Source organism: Phascolarctos cinereus, unplaced genomic scaffold (assembly GCF_003287225.1).
Source record: "Phascolarctos cinereus isolate Bilbo 61053 unplaced genomic scaffold, phaCin_HiC Scaffold_4;HRSCAF=312, whole genome shotgun sequence".
In the NCBI taxonomy this organism is placed as follows: domain Eukaryota; kingdom Metazoa; phylum Chordata; class Mammalia; order Diprotodontia; family Phascolarctidae; genus Phascolarctos; species Phascolarctos cinereus.
The window spans coordinates 668,347,252-668,364,406 of record NW_027555847.1 but is presented as its reverse complement, the minus strand read 5'-3'; the positions used below and the strand labels follow the sequence as shown (position 1 = coordinate 668,364,406).

Here is a 17,155-nt window from a genome sequence, read left to right as displayed (position 1 = left end):
ATGTTAAACATTTCCACATTAGTCATTTTGTGAAAGAAGAATCAGAACAGAACAAAAGGAAAAAAACATGAGAAAAAAAAACAAACAAAAAACAATTCAAAAAAGTGAATATAGCATACTTCATCAATTCTTTCTCTGGATGTGGTTAGAATTTTTCCAGCACAAGTCTTAGAATTCTCTCGGATCACTATATTGCTGAGGAGAGCCAAATCTATCATAGTTGAACATCGCACAGTGTTGCTGTTGCTATGAACAATATTTTCCTGGTTCTGCTCACTTCACTCAGCATCAGTTCATGTAAATATTTTCAGGTTTTTCTGAAATCCACCTGCTCATAACTTCTTATAGCACAGTAGTATTCCATTACATTCATATACTACAACTTGTTCAGCCATTCCCCACTTGATGGGCATCCCCTCAATTTCCAATTCTTTGCCACCACAAAAAGAAACCCTATAAATATTTTTGTAAATGTGGGTCTTTTCCCCTTTTTTATGATCTGTTTGTGAATCCCAAGGAGTTTTAACAAAGCCTGGTTTTCCAGTGTTGTGTTTCAAGAAATCATAAATAATGAATAGAGCAGTAATACCTGTAATGCAGAACATTATTTTACCATTTAGGTAGTAGAACCCTTTAGGCCATGGAAAGCAGAAGTTGCTGCTTACTCTTGCCCCAGACCTCTTTCCTCTTAAATCCAAACAATAGTGAAATGTACTCTTGCATAGCTCAGGCTCTAGCCCTCAGATCATATCTCTGGAAAACTCCAAATTCCTTAGAAAGACCCTTATCTGGCTGCTCAGGCCACAGCCCTCAGATCATATCTCTGGAAGCCTCCATTGTGAGAAAGTTTTTTCCTTTGTTGCAGAGCATTGTCATGTCTAGACAGAGGGACAGGGGTGTCCTTGACCAGCCCAAAAACTCTTCCTCTTGCCAGACTTCAAAGATTCATCCCCCTCCCTGTCCTGTATACTCCCTACATAAACCCTAGCTCGACCCCTGATGGGGGCTGCTTGATTTGGATGTGAATACCCCTGGCAGCTGCGCTAATATAATAAAGTCCACAATTTAAAATTAGCCTGGGTCTAACTCGCTAATTTTTCGGTATAACAGTACCTAGAATGAGGAGAATGTTAATCCTATCTTCCTTCAGCCCTGTCCTTGAGAGATTGGACAAGGAAATAGGACAGTGGAAAAAAAGCTGAGGCCTCCCCAATTTTAATAATTAGCTATTAATGTATGAGAAATAATCATTTCTCCCATTCCTGAGCTATCTAGACCGGCATTGTGAATTGCAGATTGGACACTTTCTTTTTTTTTTATTATTTGTTTTTAATTTTCAACAATCATTTCCATATACTTTTGAATTTTAGATTTTTCTCCTCCTCCCTCCCCCAGATTGCACATTTTTAACCAGATATCCTGTAGGCATCTCAAACTCATCATTTCCTAAAGAGAATTCATTATTCACCCTCCCCAAACCCACTCCTCTTCTGAACTTTCCTGTTTCTACAGAAAACACCACCATCCTTCCAATCACTCAGAGTTGCAACCTTGATGTTTTTCTTAACTTCATACTTGTATCTACTCTACGTATCTAATTGCCAAATCCTGCTATTTCTATCTCCCCAGCATCTCTTGCACACCAATGAATTGGCCTTAGTTACTTTTCACCAGGACTATTTCAGGGGCCTTCTAAGTGGTCTTCCTGCCTCATTTCTCCCCTCTCCAATCCATTGTCCACACAGCTGACCATGTCCGTTCCCTTGTCAGTAACTTACAAATGATTCCTTATTTGATCTCTGTAACATGATTGAGTGTAAACTCCACTGTTTGACTTTTAAAACCCTTTACAACCTAACTGAACCTCCATTTCCAGCCTCATTATACATTACTCCTCTGTCTGCATTCTAGAGGTTTAGCTAAATTGTCCTTGCTGTTCTTCCATCTTTTATCTCTGTTCCTTTATCACTGCCCAAAGAATTCCACACTTCTTTCAATATAGCTCAAGCACTACCTTCTTCTACCTAAAGTCTTTTCTGATCTACCCACCCATTCCCTTACCCCAACTATTAATACCCTCTCTCCCTAAACTACCTTATCTTCTTCTTTCTTTCTTTCTTTCTTTCTTTCTTTCTTTCTTTCTTTCTTTCTTTTTCTTTCTTTCTTCTTTTTCTTTCTTTCTTTCTGGCAGGGCAATTGGGGTTAAGTGACTTGCCCAGAGTCATACAGCTAGTGAGTGTTATGTGTCTGAGGCCGGATTTGAACTCGAGTCCTTCTGACTTCAGGGCTGATTCTCTATCTACTGTGCTACCTAGCCACCCCTACTTTGTTTATCTTGTATTTGTTCTGTACATATTTATATATGTATGAGTAATCTTCAATAGAATTAAGCACCCCAAGAGCAGAAACTGTTCCATTTTTGTCTTTGTATGCCCAGAACCTTTTCATGTCAGAACTGTAAGCCTCTCTCATGGACTTCCTATGAAGGAAGATTTCCACCCTCTCCCCTAACAGCTATAAAGGGTTACTTGTACTGGCAGTGGGCACACATACTGTCTATTCTTAAAGACTGAGTCTGATGATCAGCAGAACTGAACTATGCCTCATGACTGAACTGTGCCTAATCAAAGAAATCCCTGGAACAACGGTGAATTTACTCAGTTCCTCCTTTCTGTTTTATTACTACATACAATGGGCAGAATTTATTACAAGTAATTCTCTGCTTTTTCTAAATGTGCTTACTTGGTTGTTTGTGGTTTTAATGATTTTTTCCCCCTAAATAAATCTAATTTTTATTGTGTCCCTAATCAGTGTCATTTCTATAGTGAGTATGGATAAGAAAGGAAATTTAGTAAATACGTGTAACACAGAATTTAAATGGTTAGGAGACTTCATTTCTAGTCTGGTGATCAACAGATCACCTGCAGAGTTCAGATCTTTTATGAATTTAGTAATAATTGGTATTTTTAAGGTTTTTAACTTTACAGAAAAAAGAAGTCATATGGAACTAACATCCTTGCCTTAGACTAACATGCTTATGAATTAATCTATCTCCCAGCTGACAGGTTGCCTGATACAGGGAGCTTTAGGAGCCTTCATCCACCTCTAAAAAAGAGGGTGGGGAGATCAGAGCCAGGGACTTCAAGTGAAGGCCACGCCCTAGTCAGTCCCAGCAGGTGGATACAGGCCTGGTCTGGAAGAGTAAGTTCCATATACACCCAACAGAGGTTCCCAAAATGGATGAAACTGCCCCATGGGGGGCACTGAAACAATGGTGGGGAGCACTAGTAGCCTCCTGTGCAAGTGGAGGTGTTGAATAAAAATAAGGGGGCAGTGGAAGCATAAGGAAAAAAGAAAAGAAAATTTTGAAAAAATGTTCATACATGTTTCATCTGTTGTGTAACAGAGTTAAAGTCATAGTGATTACATTATTTTCCAAATAAATACACAAAATGCAAGTTATAACCTATCAGTGGTCAAGTCTGCCTACAGGTCTTAATAAGCAAGTGTTAGCAAGCAAGATTGTTATGTTTAGGAAGTCCAGTGTGATCTGCAGGAACATGTGCATGTAATGACTTGTTTACAATACAATACCACACAGTTACATGATGCAATATTGCATCATCAAAAATTTCAATGCAGGGGCAGCTAGGTGGCTCAGTGGATAGAGCTCTGGCCCTGGAGTCAGGAGGATCTGAGTTCAAATTTGACCTCAGACACATGACACTTACTAGCTGTGTGACCCTGGACAAGTCACTTAACCCCAACTGCCTCATCAAAAAACAAACAAAAAAAATTTCAATGCAGGAAAAAACCCATAAATTTACAATAAATTATTACATTTAAGATGAATCATCTAAAAAAATGTCTTTTTTAAGATGACACAAATTTCAAAAAAGACATTAAAGGGTTAAAGAAAGTAGATTCCCAGGGGGATATTAATTTTTTTTTTGAAAAGGGGGCAGTAGTATAAATAAGTTTGGGAACCTCTACCCTAGAAGGAAGCTATATGGCTCAGTGGATAGAGCACTGGGCCTGGAGTCAGAAAGACCTGAGTTGAAATCCAGCCTCAGATGCTTACTAGCTGTGTTACTGAAGGCAAGTACTTAACCTCTGTTTGCCTTAATCCACTGGAGAAAGAAATGGCAAACCACTCAAGGATGGTCTGAAGCATCCCTGTTGGGCATCTGTAAGGATGTAGAGGGCCACAGGCTGTTCATGATGTCTCACTGATGGGCAGAGGCCCCCTCTCGGGTGATTGATCTATGAGCAAAGGCCGCCTGGTTCGGTGCTCCATTCTATGCATCTCTAACTTCCCTAGTTACTCATTAGTCACTAACAGTGTATTTGTGATTGGTGGTAGGTAAGTGCACGGACTGTGCATGCACTGTCCTTGAGCACAGCATGGGTTATACGTCATTGTAACTTGAGAAAGAGTTCCTGTTATTTTACTATACAAGTAAGTGCTTTGCTAAAAATAAATGGAGTTGCTGCCATCTTTTCTCCCACCTCATCAATGCGTGCTGGGAGTGAAAGATCAAGCTGGTCTTGATTCTTCAGGTGATTGGGAAATCCTAGGTCCTAGGTAGCTCTGTAGCCGAGTGAACTAGTTGTGCACAACAAACTGGCACCCAACGTGGGGCTCCACTGAAGATACGGAGAGTAAGACAGTCGGGAAACATCTGGACCAAGAAGACGTGACACCCACATCAAGACACCGAGGTCTGTTGGAGCCAGGCAGCCTCCTTGTGAGAGGTCTCCGAATCGCATCCCGTTGCAAGATACGGAGTGGTAAGAGAATTTCTTACCATGAGGCAAAATCTAGGTAAACTCTCAGATAGGGAACAGAATGTTAGAGTAATATATCAAGTGATCAAGGAACAAGGGTGCTCGGTAACTCCCAAGAAAATAAGAGAGTTTCTAGACATTATTGATATAACATCTCCATGGCTTCCAAGGGAAGGGAGTTTAGATTTAGAACCATGGAAGATAGTGGGGGAACAATTGACAGAATTTTATAATACCAAAGGCCCAAAATCAGTTCCCCTGGGCACTTTTACTATATATAAGCTTATAAAAATGGGCTCGCCAGCTGACATACAGGGTGAGAAGAGAAAATTCCCTGCCTGTACTCAAACTTCTTCGTTGTGCTCACCTAACAATAGCAGAGCAGGCTCTCCTGAGAGAGAGAACAGACCTAAGATTTATAGGTTATATCCTGACTTAGCTGAAGCTTCAAAACCCCTCCACACTCTCCATACCCTGAGCTGTTAGATAGACTCAAGCAGTGTTACGAGAGGTCCCTATACAACTACAGATTGTTTTGCCTTTTATAAAAACCAAAACCTTAAGAAAGATTTTGCCTGGTTTTAGAATACCATGGAAAGAAAAGATAAAATAAAATAAAAATAGTATTATTTCATTTGTGTAGGGAATTTCTGACAAGTTTCTCTTTTGGATTTTCCTTGTCATTTTGTTCTGTGTTTGTCTGTGTCTGTGTGAATGATGGTCTGTGATTAATGTTTATAATTTATTTGATCTTTCACTGCCAGGCAGCCAAGGGCTGCAACTGGATTCTGAAATGCTGATAGTGACTTCCTCCCCTTCCCCCTCCCTAATACCAGCCACATTCCCGGGAGCAGGTGGATGGGGGAGAGAATGGGAGAAAAAGTACTTCATTATTTAGGTTATATAATTTGACAAAAGGCAAGAAAGTTTAAGCATACAGGAATAAAGAAAAGTATGGATAGAAAGAATAATATAATCTGTTTGCATGAATAGCAGGAATAGATGATTTGAGAGCAAAAGATTTGGAAACTTTTGGAGAAAAAATTCTCTTTCTTTTTTGCATTCTAAGGCTCTGGCCAAAGCTTTGGGTGTAAGATTGAAAGATTATGTTGAAAAATATTCTCTTCCTTTCTCTCGAATTCCAACCCTGGCCAGGCTGGGGTGGGGGAGAAAGAGGGAAAGATAAGGAGGACGAGTTTCCTCTTCAGATCAAAAAGAAAAGTTTTTAAGTATTGGAACACAATCTAAAGATAATTTAGTTCATTCACATTAGCAATATGCATGTTTCAAGTTTTAAAAAATCTAGTCTCATTACAAATTGGTACACTTTTATGTGTTATGTCAAGCAATTTTTAATAATTTAGATGTTATTAAAATGTGAACTAAAAGAAACTGAAAGGTAGTGAGATAACTGTGTAAATTCAGCTAAATTATTTTATCAAGTCCGTTAATCTTGTTCTATGATTTTTTATAACTGTCATTTAGAAAATCAGGTATTTCTGTCTTTACCTATGATTAAAGAACAGCTTAGAGCTAAAACAATTTAACTATCACTCAGGAAAATTACCAAATTGTTAACTAAGTTATTTGAAGTTACTGTTTTAAAGTTAAGACCTAGAATTTTTAATTACTTCTGAGAGAAAAGGAGGGGCACAAGGCAATTCCCTTAACTTTGTAAGCTTGCCAAAAGCTCCTACCAGCTGTGTGCCAAGGTCGTCTGCTCTGAGAAAAGAATTTGTTTATGTTATTGAGTTCCTAAACAATTCATTTAGCTTACTGAGAAATTGCAACTTTATATAAATAATTTCTAATAATTGGCTTTCTCACCAAGACAAGTTTAAATGTGGGAAAGAAAGGATGTTAAGTAAAATTTCTTATATATGTGAGACCTAGTAAATCTTTATTGCTTATTGCATTTCTATGAAAATAATTAACTGTATCTGGCTTTAAGCCATAATCAGTGAAACTTACTGCTTAAGGTAAAAGACTCTTAGAACTATAATTAATTTTGTTTTGAGTTTGAATTTGGGTATAGTTGTCTCATTAAATCAGTATTTCCCATTTTTCCTATTGTGATCCTTTAAGGAGGAATGTTTCTTACCATGTGCCGAAATTTTGTTCATAACACTATTAAACTTGTTAGTCAGAAATATTCCCAGACAAAAATAATTTATTATATGGATGATAAACTTTGCAGTTGTCCTACTACTACCAAACTCTCCTTATTAATGCCCAAGTTTTAACAAGCCTTTCAGTCTCATAGATTTATAATTACCCCTGACAAGGTACAAAAGGTATCACCCTTTGCTTACTTTAGGTATATTGTTCTACAGTCTACAAGCATACCACCAAAATGTTACAAATTAATCAAGATTCCTTGATAATTTTTAATAAGTTTACAGATATTAATTACTTTTAGCTTGTCTAATAAATCACCACTAATCAATTATTTTAAGATGAATTTAAACTACTAGGATAACAGATAGCTAAAACTCAATTCATTTCCCCTTAATTTGTGGGCACGATATTTTACGTTTACTGAGAGCTGTTATTTTCTTCTGCCCACTGTTTGTGCTTTTTCTATCCATAAAACTGACAAAATACAAAACCAAATCTAATGAACTTGTTTGGGTTCCTTAAAATTCATCTATTTTTATTATTGCAAAGTAGTCAGGAAAATTAACGATGCTTTATGACTTCCCAGCCTTTGATAGTTATTGATTTAAAAGATTGCTTTTTTACTATTCCATTACAAAAAGCTAAAAATGATACATTACATGGATGACATTTTATGTGCTCATCCTAATCCTGAAGTGTTAGAAGAAATTTTACAAAAAACACAAGAATTGTTGCAAAGTCATGGGCTTCAAATAGCCCCAGAAAAGATTCAAAAACATCCACCATTTCAATATTTAGGCCATCAAATACTTCAAGAGAAAATAGTTTTACATCCACCAACAATAGACCTACAAAAATTGAAAACACTTAATGATTTTCAGAAAATTATAGGAGATATACAGTGGCTTCGGTCACAGGTTGGCATTCCAAATTATAAATTGATACCCTTGTATGATTGCCTTAAAGGTGATCCTCAATTAGATTCACCCCGATACTGACCCCTGAGGCAAAGCAAACATTGTTGTATATTCAGGAACAAGTAGTTGGAGCACACACAAACAGGATTGATAGGCATGAAAGCGTGGAAGCTTCTATATTTAACACCCCAAATTCTCCAACAGCAGTAATACATCAGAAACAAAGGCTTTTAGAATGGGTATATTTACCATCTCAGTCAAAAAACACTTTAAGTAATTATATGGTCCTGATAGGGGACTTAATACATAAAATTGATAACAGATGTTTAAAATTATGTGGCACGCATGGAAGTCATATACCTTCCATTTTCTCAACAAATAATTGAAATGGCAATACAAACAATGCCCAACTGGCAAGTGAATATCAATTTGAAGCTTGTGTATGGAAAACCCCTTAAATATCATGAGAATTGGCCTTGGATACAACCCACACATACATCAGGTGAACCTGTATATGGAATTAATGTCTTTACTGATGCCACAAAGATGAATAAGGCTTCTATCTGGTGCCCTAAAAGAAAGGAATTACAGGTGATTAATACACCTTTTACCTCCACACAACAGAATGAATTATATGCTGTCTATTGTGCCTTTCACAAATATAAGGAGCCAATGAATATCATCACAGATAGTAAATATGTAAAAGGAATCCTAAAACACCTAGAGACTGCAATAATAAAAAATACTGGTAATAATATCTGTCAGTTGCTTCATGATATACAACATTATATACAGAATAGGACAGAAAAATTTTATGTTTTGCATGTTCGGTCCCATACTCTTGCTCCAGGACCAATTTTTGAAGGTAATGATTTTGTTGATAAATCTTTAACAATGAATGTGGAAATAGCAAGGAATAGTCATAATCAATTACATTTATCTGCTAGGTCTTTAAGAACTTTATATGGCATAACAAAATCACAAGCACGTGAAATTGTTAAGTGCTGTGCTACTTGTGTGCCTTTTCAGCCCTCTTTTCATGTTGATGTACACAGCCCCAAGGGACTTACACCTAAGCCTTATGGCAAATGGATGTTACTCATTATTCTCCCTTTGGAAGACAAAAGTATGTTCATGTTTCTATTGATACTTATTCAGGCTTTATTTTTGCTACTGCTCAAGCGGGTGAGGCTGTCCGCTATGTTATTAATCATTTGCTTCATTGTTTTTCTTTCGCTGGCCCACCTCAATGCTTAAAGACTGATAATGGTCCTGCATATATTTCGCAGGGTTTTAAAAAGTTTTGTACTGAGTTCTCTATTAGTCATACTACTGGCCTTCCTTATAATCCTCGTGGTCAGGCCATAGTTGAACGTGCCAATCGTACATTAAAGATGGTGCTCCAAAAACAAAAAGGGGGAGCTAAGGGATCCCCGTGGCATCAATTAAACACTGCACTCTATACTATAAATTATTTAAAATTCGACAGTTGTAACCTCTCTCCTGCAATGAAATATCTGGCAGGAAATGACAACAGTACTAGTGACACCACTAAATCAAACAAATTCCTTTTTCCTAAACACAATATGAAAGTCATGTGGAGAGACGTTGATGGTGTCTGGCAGGGCCCAGGGCAAGTGCTAACCTGGGGGCAAGGGTTTGTTCTTATTTTCACAGGTGATGGAGAACTTTGGGTCAGAACGAAGGATGTCCGCATTATCCATTCAGAAGGGACAAGGCAAGCAGAAAAGAAAACACAGACCAGCCAGGAATCGAAGGAGTCGAAAGAATAAGAAGAAGGCACTACACGAACTTGTAACCAAGCTGTGACTCTTGTCGTTATTGTCGGCAGTGGTACAGAACACAGCAGCAGAGACAGGAAATACAACAAGATGGACTTTTGTGACAAAATCACCATGGCCAAGACTGGCTACATGGGGAGAGACAATACCTGAGGTTATTTTACAAGAGAATGCATCTGCAGGATTGGGGAAGGAATTTAATTTTACACCTCAAAAGAATGGGTCAATTACAGTAAAGTTTAATTTTCAAAGATTGGTATGAGTCATGTTCTGATCATATTTTTGGAATAATAGACCAAAGAAATCAATTAGCAATTGTTAGGAAGAAGAGATGTATTTCATGTGTAGTATTAGGAATTGTATCACTTATAGCTATTATAACTGCTTCTGTATCTTTATCTCAATCTATATCTATCGCAAGAAATGAAATGGTTCAAGCTGATTTTATGAATCAATTAGCTCGCAATGTATCCAAGGGTTTTCAAGCACAAAAAAGGATAGATGAATTTTACACATACTTGAGGGAATGAAGGAAACCATTATTGAAATAGGTGATGAATTGGATATTTTAGAATATAGAACACATTTGAAATGTGATTATAGGTATGAATTCATTTGCCTTACCAATGTTAAATACAATGACTCCCAATGGGAGTGGCAGAGAATAGGTAGACATCTGAATGGGCTATTTGGGAATTCTACTGTTGCATTGGATATTGATGATTTATATAAAATTGCTGATGATATTCTGAGGGCAGCTGATGAAGATTTGATGCCAGATAAGACTGCCCAACATATACTTGATTGGCTAGATGAACTCCGTAACCCTTTTGATAACCTTGGACGTTGGCTTATATCTTCATTATCGCCATTATGTTTGATATTGCTGGTCATGCTGTGTTTTGGGCCGTGTTTGCTCAGGTGCATTGCTAATCGGATAAAGGACTTTGGGACTGAGCTTCATATGCTCCGTCCCCGGCAAAAACAAAAAGGGGGAGGTGTTGGGGATCTGTAAGGATGTAGAGGGCCACAGGCTGTTCATGATGTCTCACTGATGGGCAGAGGCCCCTCTCAGGTGATTGATCTATGAGCAAAGGCTGCCTGGTTCAGTGCTCCATTCTATGCATCTCTAACTTCCCCAATTACTCATTAGTCATTAACAGTGTATTTGTGATTGGTGGTAGGTAAGTGCACGGACTGTGCATGCACTGTCCTTGAGCACAGCATGGGTTATACATCATTGTAACTTGAGAAAGAGTTCCTGTTATTTTACTATACAAGTAAGTGCTTTGCTAAAAATAAATGGAGTTGCTGCCATCTTTTCTCCCGCCTCATCAATGCGTGCTGGGAGTGAAAGATCAAGCTGGTCTTGATTCTTCAGGTGATTGGGAAATCCTAGGTCCTAGGTAGCTCTGTAGCTGTGCACAACACATCCCAAAGAGATGGACAATACTGAACACACCCTGGGGACAGGACAAGTTCTTCAATGTTGTACTATGACTCTAAGATGAGAATAATATCTTTGCACTAACCTTTCTCCTGGACAATAGGAGAGACCTTTGTAAATGGTAAAGTGTTATGGTGTTTTTCTACATTGTAGTTCTAAGCCCATGGTGATGAGATATGGGAACAAGAAAGAGCAGTTTGGTTTCTATCCCCAGGAAAAAAAGCTAATCAGACATAAAACAAGAAGTTATTTTTGTGGTCATCAAAGTTCTGGCCTCCTCCTCCTCTTCTTTGTTCTCCTTCTTCTTACTCCCTTTTTTTTTGGGGGGGCAGGATAGGGAAAGACAATTTTAAACTAACATACCCTAAGCTGCTACCTTTCCCCTCTAATTGGGATATGTGTGTGTGTGTGTGTGTGTGTGTGTGTGTGTGTGTGTGACACTAAACTCCTCCCAAAACTTTCCTTTGTGGAGAGCTCACAATCTTTCTGGTAACTCTGGGGAACTGAGTCCCTGCTACAGGTATTCCTTGGTGGCCACTCCCCCCTTTCAGTTTCCTTTTATGTGTTGCTTTCCCCCATTAGATCATAAACTCCTTGAGGATGGCAACTTTTTTTTTTTGGTATGTCCAGCATTTAGCACAGTGCCTGCCATATAGTAGGCACTTAATTTGAATTTAATTGAACTGATTCATAAGCTTGTAACCAACCCTCTTTATCAATCAACATTCCTTAGTTCTTCTTTTCTTTCTTTTTTAAAATTCTTTTGGTTCTTCTTTCCAGAAGCAGTTCAAAAGTCACCTTCAAGAAGGCTTCCTGGTTAATCTGATCCTCACCAGATTCAATCCCTTCTCCTCCAGGAAATGGAACCAAATTTTCATTATTATGGCCTTTTATATTTGTGGAGACCATATTTTCACAAAGCAACATGGAATAGCAAAAAGAGCACTGAACTTGGAAGAAGACCTGGGTTCAAGTCTTATCTCAGACAATTACAAATTTAAATAATTCAAACACCCACTATGTGCAAAGAACTCTGCTAGACACTAACACTAGCAAAATAAAAGATACGGTTGCTACCCTCAAGGTGTTCAAAGTTGTGTGTTTGTGTGTATTAGGTATATACGCCAAATAATAATAATAATAAAATGTGAAGTGCACATTTCATAGCACAGCATAGCAGAAAGTCAAATAGAAGGACATATTTTAATTAACCAGAATAACTTCTACCCAGAGGGATTAATGGGAAAGGCTGCACCAAGGGTCAGACTAGAAGAAAGGGAAAGATTTCCACTATCTGAGACACAGGGTGGGGTAGAAGAATCCAGCCAAGGCATGTGTCATTTTGAGCAAATGCACAGTAGTCATGTTGAGGTTCAGAGGTGCTGGGACCCCAGAATATCGAGAGCAAGAGACACAGGTCCTGCAAGAATGAATTCAACCCAAGCCTTCTCTCAGCCAAAGACAAAGTTTATTAAAAATCTGCCATATTGGCCAAACTCAAGGAATCTAAATATTTGTGATGCTCATATTGACAAGGGGGCTAGGGTAAGTCTCAGGCATTGGCTAGATTTTAAGAATCTGAGCACCTAATGGGGGTAAGATGGACCCTATATACAAAAAGTCTGTGGGAGGCATCCAGGAGCAGCCAAGTAGTTTGGGGTGACTGGAGGAGGGGTCTGGGAGAAGGGGGTCTAGGGAGGACCTTGATGGGAGTGACCTGTAGGCTGGGGTACTTGGAGGAGGGGCCTAGGAAGGATCTTGATGGGAGTGATGGGTAGGTCAACAATGGGGTCCAGATGGGGTCAAGGATGGGAAGTAGCCAGTGGCCATCGTAGGCGATAGACAATGAAGGCCTGGGCTAGGTTAAGGGTAACAGAGAACTGGGAGATTGGGTGTAGGTGATAAGGAAAGGCCAGCTGATAGGATAATAACCGCAGGAGAAAGCTAGAGACTTCCTTGATCTAGTGGGAGTTCAAAGAGAGTCCAAGGTGGGGTTTTTCTAGGGCCCATAGACAAATGGGACCCAAATTCTTTTTGGGGCTAGGGGCCAAGGTCTCAGCTTGGGCCCGTACCCCATCAGTCAGAGCTGAGGAGGAATAGATGGGAAAATGGCAAGTTGTCTAGTTCGGCTGACAACTAGGGCAGTGAGGCGTCCTGGTGCATAGAGCACCTAAGTTTCAATCCCACCTCAGATGCTTAGCAGCACTGTGACCCTAAGCAAGCCACTTAAGCCTGTTTGTCTCAGTTTCCTCATCTGTAAAATGAGCTGGAGAAGGAAATGGCAAACCACTCCAGCATCTTCTCTGCAGAAAACCCCACATGGGGTCACAAAGAGTCGGACTGAAAGGACTAGATGACAACAATAACAACAACCAGTTTGGCTGAAGTCCCTAGAAGGGGGGTAAGCCTGAAAAGGCAGGTTGAAGTCACATTGTGAAAGGACTCAAAGGTCAAGATACTAGTCTGTACTGTATATGGTGAGCTATTGTTAAGAACCAATGCAGGGTTTTAAGTAGGGGAATACCATAAGCAGACTTCTGAACTAGGAAAATTACCTTGGCTATACTGTGAAGGATAGATTGGAGTAGAAGACTAAAGATAAAAAAGGAATAGACTAAATTCTTTTTTAAAAAAATTAGTCTAGATAAGGGGTAAACAAGGGAGTGAACTAGGGTGTTGGCTTTCACTGTGGAATGAAGGGGTTAGTTTTTAAAAAACGACACAGAAGAGAGCAGAAGGTAAATCAAAAAGGGACACAGACCAGTCTTGTTACTACTTTGGTAAATTTAGTATACACTAAACTGTACATAACAGAAATTCACAGTTTTATATACAATATTCTGTTCTTATGAAGCAGATAGGTGACACAATGTTTAGAGTACTGGGCTTGGAGTAAATAAGACCTGAGTTCAAATCCAGCCTCAGACATTTATTAGCTGTGTGACCCTGTGCAAGTCACTTATCTGCCTCAGTTTCCTCCTCTATAAATGGGATAATAATAGCACCTATCTCCTAGAGTTGTTGTGAAAATTAAATAAAATAATATTTGCAAAATGTTTAGCATGGTGCCTGGCAATATAGTGGGAGCTTCCTACCTTCCTTCTTGGTATGTTGATATGTTCATGTCTGCTTATATTTTAAGTTTGTAACAAAAAAGAAATTTTTAAATAAAAGAAATGGGAGTGTTAAATTACAGAAAAAAAAATTGTGGTCACAGAATCAACCTGATTTGGCTACTAATTGGGCATGTAAGTAGGGCAAGTGGGTCAAAAAATCAGAGATGATTTTGAGGATTTGAACATAACCCTCTGCCATGAGTAGAAAACAACAGAACCAAAGACAGATATGTCTATAGAGACACAAAGGACATTGTCAAGACAAGCCTTGTGAAAGCCTTCCCTGGATGAGATATGTCCAGCAAGACACAGAAAGAAAGGCTCCTGGCTATTTTGGGCCACCACTGCTACTCTGACTCCTCTCTCCAGAGGTAGCCTAGAAACACCAATGACTGTTTCCTTCTCGACTAGAACATCTTTATAATTTGGTGGACCTGTGATCTCATTAACATGAATACTCTTTTCAGTGGGATAGACTGCAACACATCCCCACCCCATTATATACAACTCTTGTCCATATCTTCTTGTAAATCCTCCCTGGGAGACCCCCAATGTTCTGGGGTGGAGGGTATCTGCCTCCAAATATCTTGACCTTGTGTGAATAGCAGTGGAGCACACTGGCTGCCCGTAGGTTATCTATCTCGTGCTCTCATTCTAAGCGGTCCCCCTCCTTTTCTGGTCACACATCTCAGATGATATTCTGAATGAACAACTTAATTACACCTCTCCCATCAATCCCTCATTTCTGTGGAGTCAGCTCTAACCCATTTTCCCTGTTGCTGCTGATTGGGTGATTGGGAGGATGGTGGTCCCATCAATAGAAATAAAGAAGGTGAGAAGAGGGGCAGGAAATTATCTATTTTTGCCTCAAGCACAAGGCTAGCTAGAGTGTGTACTGGAAGAAGACTAGAAGAGTGGCTACTAGATTTGGCCATGAGGAGAGCAGTTACAGCTGAGTAGGGCTAGATTGCAAGAGACTAAGTGGAGAGTGGGTAGTGAGGAAGTAGAGGCAGTGAACACAGATGACTCGTTGGAAATTTAGCCACGAAGAGGAAGGGCTTGCAGGGATAGCAGTTATGGCAAAAATTATAGGTATAGAGCTTCATGGGACCTCTATTCCATTTATTTCAACTCCCTCCACTTCACCTAAGACAAATGCAGAAATAGTCACACTCCTGATCTTGCCATCTCTCCCAAATGCTCCACTTCCATATTCATGAACTCTGCAATTCTCTTACCTGACCACAATCAGTCATTCCATCTCTCCCTCAGTCTTGTAACCCCAAACTCTGTTCTTTGTCCTCATCACAACCTTCAATCCCTTGACCTTTTAGTTCTTTCCTAGAAAATTACCACTGCACTTTGCTCCCATCCCTATCTTGACCCATTACTGAGCCAGTTCAATGCCACAATGTAGTCTTCTTCTGAATTCCTTGCCTTCTTATCCGATGACTGATAACACGCTGCCAAGCCTCAGTCCTGGATTTTTCCCACCTTCCACTGCCTTCACCCCTATTCATGTGCTGACAAATGAAGAAGAAAGGTATGAAACTGTGCTGGATCCATTATAAACTTACGTAACCTCAACTAGACCTTCACTGCAGCAAAGCAATCCTTTTTTAAAAAACCTCCTCAATCGACTCTCTCACTAAGCTCAGTAACTCTGGTGAACCTTTTCAACCCTCTGATCTCCCATAGCTTCTCCTCCCCTCATCCTCTCATCTGAGAACCCTGACTCATGTTTCACTGAAAATACTGAGACCACTTGCCCAGAGCTTCCTCTTCTTCCTTCCTCCTCAACTTGCATCTGCCAGATGCCTTCTACCATGACCTCCTTCACCTTTGTCTCATATAATGAGGTGGCCCTTTTCCTTGCCAAGGCAAAACCTTGTATATGCACAAATGATCCCATCCCCTCCCACATTTTTTCAGCAGATTGCCCCTTCTAGCATTAACCATTCTTTCATTAATCTTTAATCTCTAACTAGTGGCCTACAAACATGTCCAAGTCTCCCTCATCCTCAAAAATCTCTCACTTAATTTATCTACTCCCTGAGAAGGCTGTCTGCAATAGGTTTCCCTACTTCCTTTCCTCTCACTCACTTCTGTAATGACTTCCAGCTTCCTCATTCAACCAAAACATTCTCCGGAGTTAACCATCTCTTAAATGCTAAATGAAAGTCTTTTTTTTTTTTTTTTTAGTTCTCATACTTCCTGATTGCTCTGCAGTTTGACACTGTTGATCATTCTCTTCTCCCTGATACTGGGCTTGCAGACTTGACTCCTCACTGTCTCTCACCTCTCACATCCAATCTGTTGTCAAGATTTGTCATTTTACCTTCATAATCTCTCTCACATATTCCCTCTCCTCTCCTCTGACATTGCCACCACCCTGGTTACAGGCCCTCATCGCCTCACCCCTGCACTATTACAATAAGCCCGCTGGTTGCCACACTAGCCCACTTTGCTCACCTGCCTAAGTGATCTTCCAAAAGCACAGGTTTGACCACATTACCTTTCTATTCAATCAACTCCAGTGGTTCCTTCTTGCCTCCAGGATCAAATACAAAATCTGCTTGGTGTTCAAAACCCTTTAAAACCTGATGCCCTCTTCCAGTCTTCTTACACAGTACTTCCCTCCGTCCTACCCCCAGGAATGTACTATGCTAGCCAGTGACACTGGCCTCCTTCCTGTTCCTTAAACAAGACACTCCATTTTCTGACTCCGGACATTTTCACTGGGTTATCCCCTACCTGGAGAATGTGCTTGCTCTTCCTCATTTCTGCCTCTTGCCTTCCCTGATTCCTTTTAAGTCCTAGCTAAAATGCTACCTTCTACAGGAAACCTCTCCCAATCTTCTTTAATTCTAGTGCCTTACTTCTGTTAATTATCTCCAATTTATATAGCGTGTTTGTACATAATGGCTTTCATGCTGTCCCTTCCATTGGACTGAGCTCCTTGACGGC

The 17,155-nt window shown here is 39.6% G+C and overlaps 1 long non-coding RNA gene across 1 annotated transcript; it reads left to right on the top strand.

Annotated features, from left to right (window-relative positions):
- The first annotated feature begins 4,351 nt into the window (after positions 1 to 4,351).
- Positions 4,352 to 12,155, top strand: LOC144457090 (uncharacterized). The gene is made up of 2 exons (XR_013486422.1): positions 4,352 to 4,791; positions 11,853 to 12,155. It is a non-coding gene; the product is annotated as an uncharacterized LOC144457090 (long non-coding RNA).
- The last annotated feature ends 5,000 nt before the right edge of the window (positions 12,156 to 17,155 follow it).